This window comes from Aegilops tauschii, chromosome 4 (genome assembly GCF_002575655.3).
Source record: "Aegilops tauschii subsp. strangulata cultivar AL8/78 chromosome 4, Aet v6.0, whole genome shotgun sequence".
In the NCBI taxonomy this organism is placed as follows: Eukaryota; Viridiplantae; Streptophyta; class Magnoliopsida; order Poales; family Poaceae; genus Aegilops; species Aegilops tauschii.
Genome location: NC_053038.3, coordinates 489,058,528 through 489,070,276, shown reverse-complemented (window position 1 = coordinate 489,070,276; position 11,749 = coordinate 489,058,528).

Genomic DNA, 11,749 nt, shown 5'->3' with positions numbered 1-11,749 from the left:
CATAAGAAACAAGCTGCCTTACAAGAAATATTTAACTTTGTGCAAACTAAAGAAGAGAGTCTCCCACAAGCTTGGGGGAGGCTTTGCCAGTTACTTAATGCTTTTCGTGATCATCCTCTTAAGAAAAATGAAATACTCGATATCTTCTATAATGGATTACCCGATGCTTCTAGGGACTTCCTAGATAGTTGTGCTGGTTGTGTTTTCAGGGAACGAACTGTTGCTCAAGCTGAAGAATTACTGAATAATATATTGAAAAATTATGATGATTGGACTCTTCCTGAACCATTAGCTAAACCCACTCCGAAGAAGAGGGGTATACTATATCTCAGTCCCAAAGATATGCAAGAGGCAAAGAAATCTATGATGGAAAAAGGTATTAAAGCTGAGGATGTTAAAAATTTACCTCCTATTGAAGAAATACATGGGCTTAATACACCACCACTGCCTAAGGTGGTGGAGGTAAATTCTCTTATGAAGTTCAATGAAAATGATAATCATCACAATATGCATCCTGGTCAATGCCTTTATGAGTTTGAAAACTACATTAGGAAACAAGATCACTTCGATGAAAATGTTATGAAACAATTGAAATATAATTCTGATATGATTGCTCGCTTGAGTGACTTGTTATTTAGAATCTCAAATGATGTTAGAGGTGTTGGAAAACATGCTTCTATGGTTCAAACTCAATTAGAACAAGTTTCTAAATCACAGAGAGAATTACTTGATGAAATGAATCATAATATGCATGACTTTGCTGTTAGAGTTGCAACTAGAGGAGGTAAAATGAATCAGGAACCACTTTATCCTGAGGGACACCCTAAAAGAATTGAACAAGACTCACAAAGAAATAACACTAGTGCACCTAGTCCTTCTAAAAAGAAAAACAAGAAGAAAAATGATAGGACTATGCACACTTCTAGTGAACCTGAAATAGAAAAACCTCTTGATAATGAAAATGAAACTTCTATCTCTAATGCTGAAACTCAATCTGGTAATGAACACTCACCTAGTGATAATGAAAAAGATAATGATCAGGTTCATGAGGACACTCAACCAAATGAAAAAGAACCAGATAATGATGTTGAGATAGAACCACATGTTGATCTTGATAACCCACAACCTAAGAATAAAAGATATGATAAAAGAGACTTTCTTGCTAGAAAACACGGTAAAGAAAGAGAACCGTGGGTTCAAAAACCTATGCCTTTTCCACCCAAGTTAACTAAAAAGAATGATGATGAAGAATTTGAACGCTTTGTTGAAATGCTGAGGCCAGTCTTTTTGCATACTCGCTTGACTGATATCTTGAAAATGCCTCCTTATGCAAAGTATATGAAAGACATCATCACAAATAAGAGAAAAATACTAGAATCTGAAATCTCCAGTATGCTTGCTAATTATACTTTCAAATATGGAGTACCTAAAAAACTTGGAGATCCGAGAATACCAACTATACCTTGCTCTATCAAAAAGAATTATGTGAAAACTGCTTTGTGTGATTTAGGAGCTGGTGTTAGCGTTATGCCTTTCTCTTTATATAAAAGACTTGACTTGAATAAAATCACGCCTACTAAAATATCTTTGCAAATGGCTGACAAGTCAACTGCCATACCTATCGGTATCTGTGAGGATGTGTCCGTTGTTGTTGCTAATGTTACTATTTTGACTGACTTTGTTATACTTGAGATGCCTGAGGACGGCAACATGTCGATTATCCTTGGTAGACCCTTCTTGAATACTGCAGGGGCTGTTATTGATTGCAATAAAAGCAAGGTCACTTTTCATATCAATGTTAATGAGCATACGGTGCACTTTCCGAATAAACAATTCCAAGTGAATGGTATTAATGTTATTGAAAAATCTTCGACGATCACTATTGGAAGTTTTCAAATACCTTTACCTACTGTCAAAAAGAAATATGAAAGGCTTATTGTTGGGGAGATCCATATCCCCATTGAGGTAACTTAGTGATTTACGAAAGTTCTTCGGTTTCATGCTAATCGAAAGTGGTTGTTAATAAGACCTGATCAACCTTATTAATGAATCATTTTTGGGCGGTATGAAGTTGATGAATTTAGTAAGCACTACCTTCTGTCCCTACTTTTTACTCTCTGTTTTTATTAGTTAAATCAAATAAAATGCCATGTTTTATCTGTTTTCTGAATTTCCCATGCAATAAAAAAATGACCCAAAAATAAAAGTTCTCAGAATGCCCTGAAAATTTTATATGATTTTTTCTGAATATTTAAGAATTTTTTGTCCAAATAATACCAGAGGGAGGTGCACCAGGTGGGCACAACCCACCTGGGTGCGCTAGCACCCCCAGGCGCGCCCTGGTGGGTTGTGGTCCCCACGTGGGTCCCCTCACTTACCTCTTCATCTCACATCATCACTCACCTCCAGAAAAAAATCCCCATTGCTCTCACTCCCGTGTTCTTGAGCTCAAACCCGCAAATTTCGATCTCTTTGCTCGAAGCTCCGTTCCCGAAACTGTTTCGGGGGATTGTTGCTTGGTATGTGACTCCACCATTTATCCAATTAGTTTTTGTTTTAGTGGTTTATACTTTGAATAAATAGCTACTCTTGGTGCTGTTGTAGATGTGCTTGAATGTTCAATTCTTAGTGTTCTAAGTAGTTTGAATGCTTGTTATGGCCTCTATGTATCCCTATGAGTAGTTGCTGTCAATTTTGTGAAGTTTTGTTGACAAATTTTTGTCACCTAAAAATTATTTTTTTCAGAAAATTGTACGCGGACATGATGAACCTATTTGGAAGGGGTTCTTCGAGGAGATGATCCTCGGGGGCATCTTCTACTGATAGTTCTGCTCGCCGGTCTTATGTTGAACCAAGTGAAAGTTCCACGCGAGATGCCGCCATCAAAACATGTTTATGGCCTTGCAATGAACATATGGTGCGTGTGGGCATTAAGGAGGAATTTGAGCAATATGTTCACAACGCCGGTCTTGGTCCCTACCTCTCAGATAAGTGTGAACAACACCAACTCCTCACTGAATCATTTGTCAAAGGATTTAAATATTTTCCGCGTGAGTCTAGGGTGTTGTTTATGCTTTATGATAATCCATATACTATTCCACTGGAGAACTTTGCTTACCATTGCAAACTTCCATTCTGGGGTTCGCTTGATGAGCCACTAAAGGCTGAGTATGAATCTTTCTTGACTAGCCTTTGTTATGGTGAAAATAGGGGAGTGAGACAAGGAAGAATAAAGAGCATTAACTTTCCCGCAATTCAGTATTTTGCTTTATTTAACGGGAAATGCATAGTAGGCAAGCAAGACTGTAGCATACTTTGTGAGCCAGACTTGAGCCTCATTCACACCACTCTCACTGGTGAAAGGAATTATAACCTTGGAGCGATTGTTGCACGTAGACTTCAGCATAACGTCAAAAGTGGCTGGTTCTATGGTGGAATTTATGCCACACGTCTAGCACGAGGGCTGGGTGTTTCACCTTTACCCTTTGATCCTATCCTACCCACTCGGTATTTAGATTTTGATGCCTTAAAAGAGCATAAGATTCTCAAGGGAAGGGCTGATAACTTCACTTATAATATGTTGTTTAACCAACCACATGTTGTGGACACATATTTGCCTGCGCCTGTTGTCGTGGTACGAAGACTGACAGTAGAATAGGGGGGGTAGTATGGAGAGGCAAGATCCTAGCTATGGCGAAGTTGTACACACGAGTTTTACGAGTTCGGGCCCTTCTCAGAAGACGTAACAGCCCTATGTCTCGGAGCCCGGAGGCGGTTGACTGGATTATGCGTATGTGTGTTTACAGGGGTGCGAACCCTTGTGCATGTCGAGGGGGGGTGGCTTATATAGAGTGCGCCAGGACCCCAGCCAGCCCACGTTACAAAGGGTTTAAGGTACATCCAGAGGGGGGCATTACTGGTAACGCTAGTAATAAAGAGTCATAATGATCATTAAAGCTATGGAGTAATGTCCGACCGTTGCAGTGCGGAGTGGCTTTAGATCTTCTGGCGGTCGAGTGACTGTCTCCACGGTCGAGTGACTTCGAGTCTTTCGAGTGGAATGCTTCGTGGTCGAGTGGATGGTGACTCCTCTTCGAATGCTTCTGGTTTTAGGGTGATGACCTTGGGAAGGGTATCTAGGTCAGGCCTATGACCCTACCCTAGGTACATAGCTTCATCATTAGCCCCCGAATGGATCAGGGTTTGAGTGGAGAAGGAGTTGGAAATACTTCCGATTCACTTTTCGCGCTTCGGATGTGTCTTGTTTGGATCGACGGACCAGCATGATGACACCAACTTCTTTTTCAGTCGCCTTGGTCCATTCCTGGTTTTGTCGAGTGAACTTTTGCTGAAAGAGCTTCGAGTGTTAATATGGAGAAGATCTTCCGTCTGACAGGTTGTTCTGCTATCAGTGGATCTTGCGGGATTCGAATTTTGGGAAGCGCGCGGGGCGGAGGAGGCTGCAGTAATCGGGCTGGATAAGGCAGGGTCGCCTCAATTTCCGCGCCACCTTTTTCGCCACATATCGCGCGCGCGACTACTGCGGGATTTGATAAGATCGTCCGGGCCTACAGGTCAGTCACTCGGAAGCAACCTCATATAAGGCGCCGGAATGGGGTTTTTTGAACAGTGCGCTCCCATTCTTCTTCTTTCCTCTCAGTTTTCCCCACTGCGTCCGCTCCTGCTCCAGCGCCGCCGCTCCGTTCGAGCTCTGTCCGCCGCGATGGGGAAAGGGAAGACGGAGGCCCTGGAACGCGTGAAGAAGACGACGGCGAAGGCGAAGGGGAAGAAGACCAGCCGAGGCGGATCCTCGTCGAGGTCCGGTCTGCCGCGCGGCTGGATCCAGGGCGACTGGATCCGGTCGACGATCCGCCAGGACGACATCGACGATCTGGCGGAGGAGGGACTAATTCGCCACGGATCTGCATGGCTCCCGGGGAATGAGACTGAGCCTCGACCGCAGGAGGGTGAGTGCGTCCTCCTCGCCACTCACATCGACCGCGGGTTTTCTTTGCCTCCGCACCCCTTTTTCCGAGCTTTCTTGAACTTCTTTGGGGCACAACTTCATCACTTTTCCCACAACACCATCGTGTACCTTGCTGCTTTCGTGTCTCTGTGCGAAAATTTCTTGGGTTGTTGACCACACTGGGGCCTCTTCAAGCACATTTTCACGTGTCGCTCCCAGTCGGTCAAAAAGGCCAATCCAAGTGATGAGAAGACAAAAGTTATTCAGATGTGTGGGGGTCTTGGAATTTAAATGAGGGGTAAGAGCTCTTTCCCAGCCATAATTCTTACTGAGTCAGTCCGAGGGTGGCAGTCGACCTGGTTTTACTGCAAAGACCAGCCGACTCCAGGACAGTCGACTGGACTTCCCCTTTTCCATGGCTCGCGTGGAGAAGCCCTCCGCCTTGAAAGTGACCCCGGGGGAGAAAGCGGAGGTGAAGGTGCTGGTCGAGCGAGTGGTCTACCTCATCCGTGAGGGCGTGACCGGCATGGATCTGCTGGAAGTCTTCGTCAGACGACGTATTCAGCCACTTCAGGCCCGTGACCATCCGATGGGGATGTATTCGGGCATTGAAGATTCCACTCGGATACATCCAGAAGAAGTCGACGAGGACACGGTGGAGAAGTGGTTGAGGGGTATCACTGGCAACAAAGATAACCCCAGGGGGGCAGGAGAATCCCTCCACTCGACCAATCCTATGAACCAGACAAGGTCCAACTCCGAATTCCTGAGTGTTATCTTGATTTATCATGCAATTGTCTACGGTCCACTGACTGATTTTTCTTGCTTGTTTTCTTCCAGGCCCTTACTGAGATGTATTCGATGCCCAACGGAGAGCAGGAGCAGGACCTGGAAGGGGAGGTAAGCGGAGGTGAAAGCGGCGAGTGGCATTCTGACGACGAAGGGGACGAGGACAGCGATGACCCGAGTGATGAAGAAGAGGTCGACACACCTCCCCGCAGGGAAAGGCGGTCCAAGCTCACCCACGATCCGGCAAGCGCCCGCGACAAGGCGACCGTTCAGACCGGGCAGTCGTCAAAGCATCCTCGGACGTCGTCTCCGGCGCCGACTGAAAAGGCCCCGAAGCAGTCAAAGGTTGTAGTGCAGAATACCCGGAAAGCGCTGCCCAGAATCAAAATTGACATCCCTGTTGCCTCTGCGTGAGTGTCCTGTCTTCATTTTACCCGAAGTTTTGTGCTATCCATTTTTCCTTGATTTGACCGAATGAATCTTGAAACTAGCAGTGCCACTACCTCTGGGACCTCTGCTTATAAAAACGAGGATGAGGACATGGAAGATGCGGTCACCTCCAACCCAGGTATAATCTTTGTGATCTTGTCTTAGCTTTGTCGATTGAACTGCGATATAATCAATCGGGGATGAAATTTTGATGACTGATCTTTTTACAGCTCCTCTCAACGTCATTGACCTCCCCGACGACGATGAGGACGAGCCACAGAGGCCCTTGGGGAGAAGAAACAGGAAAACGTCCGCTGGCAAGACGCCTCACTCGACGCCGATGGCGGAACCGGTAATTCAGGACGCCGGCGATGCCAATCGGACTTCTGTCTCCTTCGCTATACCGTTGTCGAGTACTCAGCCTTCAGCATCAGCATCACTTTTTGCTGCACATTACGTTCCAGCGGACCAGGTGGGTGCTGCAAAAGAGGCTATACGCCAGGCGGGCATTATGATGGAGAAAATGAAGATGGTGCGGGAAGCCAGCCAAGCTGCTTATGATGCCAGCTCCGCTCTCCAGAGCAACATCCAGGTTAGTAGGCTGTCGACTGACTCTTTTGGCTTGTTCTGTTAGGATATGGTACCTGAAAACTTTCTTTCCAAGAATCCTTTCATCTGTCTGCGTTTTGCATCTGTACACCCATTGGGTGTTTTGATTTGCCACTGAGCAAACTCTCACTTTGAGCTGACTATGTTGTTGTCGATTGAAACTTTGAACCAGTGGGGGCACGCTGAGTGCACCCACTGGGTGTAGTCCCCGAGACCATAGTTGACTGCGGGCAGTCGACTGTGGTCTAAGAATCGGATTTTCCACTCGGCCTGGATATTCCACGTCGAGTGGAAACTGAATCAGTGGGGGCACGCTAAGTGCACCCACTGGGTTTAGTCCCCGAGACCGTGGTCGACTGCGGGCAGTCGACTATGGTCTTAGTTCTTCTTTTCTCTTTTTTTTTGCCTGGGTATTCCACGTCGAGTGGAAACTGAATCAGTGGGGGCACGCTAAGTGCACCCGCTGGGTGTAGTCCTCGAGACCGTGGTTGACTGCGGGCAGTCGACTACGGTCTGAAAACAACTTGAATTTGTCGAACTATTGTTCTGAAGTAACTGATCTTTCCATCTGTCGATTGACTGTCCCTTGATTACAGAAATCCTGTGAACTCGGAGTTCGTTTTGCTGAATTGGAGAAAAACAGATTCAGCTCAATCTCGATCTGGAGCTGGCCAAGACAAATCTGCAGAAGGCCAAGGATGAAGCTGCTGGTAAGAGAAAACTCGCCGACTGACTCATCTTTGTGCCAGATCTTATTTTACTTTTTCTGAACCGAACGTTGTTTCTTTTCAGAGAAAATGAATCAAGCTCTGGCGAAGAAGGACCAAGATCTTGCGGCCGCACAGAAAGCAGCTGACGAGAAAACTGCACTCGCCGAACAGAAACTAGCTTCAGTCGGCAAATTGGAGGAAGAAAACACCAGGCTGAAAACTGCTCTTGATGAAGCCAATAAGGAAGCGACCCGCCTGAAGAAGGACAAGAACAATCTGAACGAGAAGATGGAAGGTATTGCTCGCAGGAGGGACGACTTGGAGAATTATCTGGGAGGTCTTGCCAAGTAGTTGTTCATCATGCTTGAAGGTATTCTCTTTGAACCGACTGACTCGTTTCTGTCGACTCGACATACAATCACTGACCCATCTTTGAATTGTACATGCAGAATTTTGCTAGAACTTCGAAGAAGAAACTGGGCAAGTTGAGACAAGCTTGGACCCCATCCATTCTCCAGTTAAAGACGAGGCTGCCATGAATGTACTTCAATTGGAATCTCGTGTTGCGGGTGTTGTTGATTACCTTGCTCGACTGAAGGTCGCAATGTCGCAGATCGACACAGCACTCTGGACAGGGGCAACACTCCAGAATGATCTCGAGTCTCTGATGACTCGACTTAATGAGATTCCCGGTCGAGTGCAAGAATGGAAGAAGTCTTCTGCCCGGTGCGACGCTGATGTGGCCCTGTCTTTGGTTCGTGTTCACTGCAAGGAAGCGCGAGAAGAGAAGCTGGCAGCGATCAAGGTTGCCAACACCAAGAGGCATGACTTCCAATCCTTCATGGAGACCTTCATTGCTGCTGCCACTCGGATCGCCAATGGAATTGACCTGGACGAATTCGTCGAGCCTGCCAGCCCTCCTCCTGCGGAGTGAACAAACTCTTATGCTCCACCTTAAATTTGCCTCGGGATGCCGAGTGATTTTGTAACCGTTAAACTCCTTCAGGCTTGATGCCCGAGTACTTTAATCCGCGGTCGAAACTTTAGGATTTATCTGGATTTGGTTTATCTCCGAATATGTTTGTGCTTGCCTTCGAGTGGAACTTATTATTCACTCGGAACATTTTTGTACTTGAGATGCAGCTCTGGGGAGGAGGTTCCAGTCGACCTGCACCTCGTCGTTCTTACGGATCAGGATGGAGCGCATGTTGTACTTGTGGCGCCGCTCCGCAGGAGAAGGTTGCAGTCGACCTGCACCTCGTCGTCCTTGCGGATCGGGATGGAGCGCATGTTGTACTAGTGGCGCAGCTCCGCAGGAGAAGGTTGCAGTCGACCTGCACCTCGTCGTCCTTGCGGATCGGGATGGAGCGCATGTTGTACTTGTGGCGCAGCTCCGCAGGAGAAGGTTGCCGTCGACTGCACCTCGTCGTCCTTGCGGATCGGGATGGAGCGCACGTTGTACTTGTGGCGCAGCTCTGCAGGAGAAGGTTGCAGTCGACATGCACCTCGTCATCCTCGCGGATATGGGCGTGACTGCAGCTAAGACCCCGAGTGGGAGGGTTGCTCTCCACTCGGTAGGATTTTTTAAACTTAGGTGAGTACTGGACTGCAGCTAAGCCCCCGAGTAGGAGGGTTGCTCTCCACTCGGTAGGATTTTTTAAACTTAGGCGAGTACTGGACTGCAGCTAAGCCCCCGAGTAGGAGGGTTGCTCTCCACTCGGTAGGATTTTTCAAACTTAGGCGAGTACTAGACTGCATCTAAGCCCCCGAGTGGGAGTCTGGCTCACCACTTGGTAGGATTTTTCAAACTTAGGCGAGTACTGGACTGCAGCTAAGCCTCCGAGTGGGAGGGTTGCTCCCCACTCGGTAGGATTTTTCAAACTTAGGCGAGTACTTGGACTGCAGCTAAGCCCCCGAGTGGGAGGCTGGCTCACCACTCGGTAGGATTTTCCAAACTTAGGCGAGTACTTGGACTGTAGCTAAGCCCCCGAGTGGGAGGCTGGCTCACCACTCGGTAGGATTTTTCAAACTTAGGCGAGTACTGGACTACAGCTAAGCCCCCGAGTGGGAGGGTTGCTCCCCACTCGGTAGGATTTTTCAAACTTAGGCGAGTACTTGGACTGCAGCTAAGCCCCTGGTACCTTTTGAGCACTGCGTTGGTTTTCCCTTGAAGAGGAAAGGGTGATGCAGCAAAGTAGCGTAAGTATTTCCCTCAGTTTTTGAGAACCAAGGTATCAATCCAGTAGGAGGCTACGCGCGGGTCCCTCGCACCTACACAAACAAATAAATCCTCGCAACCAGCGCGATAAGGGGTTGTCAATCCCTACACGGTCACTTACGAGAGTGAGATCTGATAGATATGATAAGATAATGTTTTTGGTATTTTTATGATAAAGATGCAAAGTAAAATAAAAGCAAAATAAAAACGGCGCCAGAAATAGCTTGTTGTCGGGAGATTAATATGATGGAAAATAGACCCCGGGGCCATAGGTTTCACTAGTGGCTTCTCTCAAGAGCATAAGTATTTTATGGTGGGTGAACAAATTACTATTGAGCAATTGACAGAACTGAGCATAGTTATGAGAATATCTAGGTATGATCATGTATATAGGCATCACGTCCGAGACAAGTAGACCGACTCCTGCCTGCATCTACTACTATTACTCCACACATCGACCGCTATCCAGCATGCATCTAGAGTATTAAGTTCATAAGAACAGAGTAACGCCTTAAGCAAGATGACATGATGTAGAGGGAGAAACTCATGCAATATGATATAAACCCCATCTTGTTATCCTCGATGGCAACTATACTATACGTGCCTTGTTGCCCCTACTGTCACTGGGAAAGGACACCGCAAGATTGAACCCAAAGCTAAGCACTTCTCCCATTGCAAGAAAGATCAATCTAGTAGGCCAAACCAAACTGATAATTCGAAGAGACTTGTAAAGATAACCAATCATACATAAAAGAATTCAGAAGATTCAAATATTGTTCATAGATAAACTTGATCATAAACCCACAATTCATCGGTCTCAACAAACACACCGCAAAAGAAGATTACATCGAATAGATCTCCACAAGAGAGGGGGAGAACATTGTATTGAGATCCAAAAAGAGAGAAGAAGCCATCTAGCTAATAACTATGGACCCGAAGGTCTGAGGTAAACTACTCACACTTCATCGGAGAGGCTATGGTGTTGATGTAGAAGCCCTCCATGATCGATGCCCCCTCCGGCGGAGCTCCGGAACAGGCCCCAAGATGGGATCTCACGGGTACAGAAGGTTGCGGCGGTGGAATTAGGTTTTTGGCTCCGTACTTGATCGTTTGGGGGTACGTAGGTATATATAGGAGGAAGGAGTACGTCGGTGGAGCAACATGGGGCCCACGAGGGTGGAGGGCGCGCCCAGGGGGGTAGGCGCGCCCCCCCTACCTCGTTGCTTCCTGGTAGCTTTCTTGACGTAGGGTCCAAGTTCTCAGGATCACGTTCGTTCCGAAAATCACGTTCCCGAAGGTTTCATTCCGTTTGATATTCTTTTTCGGCGAAACTCTGAAATAGGCAAAAAACAGCAATTCTGGGTTGGGCCTCCGGTTAATAGGTTAGTCCCAAAAATAATATAACAGTGTATAATAAAGCCCAATAATGTCCAAAACAGAAGATAATATAGCATTGAGCAATCAAAAATTATAGATTCGTTGGAGACGTATCAAGCATCCCCAAGCTTAATTCCTGCTCGTCCTCGAGTAGGTAAATGATAAAAACAGAATTTTTGATGTGGAATGCTAATTGGCATGATTTCAATGTAATTCTTCTTAATTGTGGTATGAATATTCAGATCCGAAATATTCAAGATAAAAGTTCATATTGACATAAAAATAATAATACTTCAAGCATACTAACTAAGCAATTATGTCCTCTCAAAATAACATGGCCAAAGAAAGTTCATCCCTACAAAATCATATAGTTTAGTCATGCTCCATTTTCGTCACACAAGAATGCTCTCATCATGCACAACCCCGATGACAAGCCAAGCAATAGTTTCATACTTTAGTAATCTCAAACTTTTTCAACCTTCACGCAATACATGAGTGTGGGCCATGGACATAGCACTATGGGTGGAATAGAATATGATGATGGGGGTTATGTGGAGAAGACAAAAAAGGAGAAGGTCTCACATCAACGAGGCTAATCAATGAGCTATGGAGATGCCCATCGATTGATGTTAATGCGAGGAGTAGGGATTG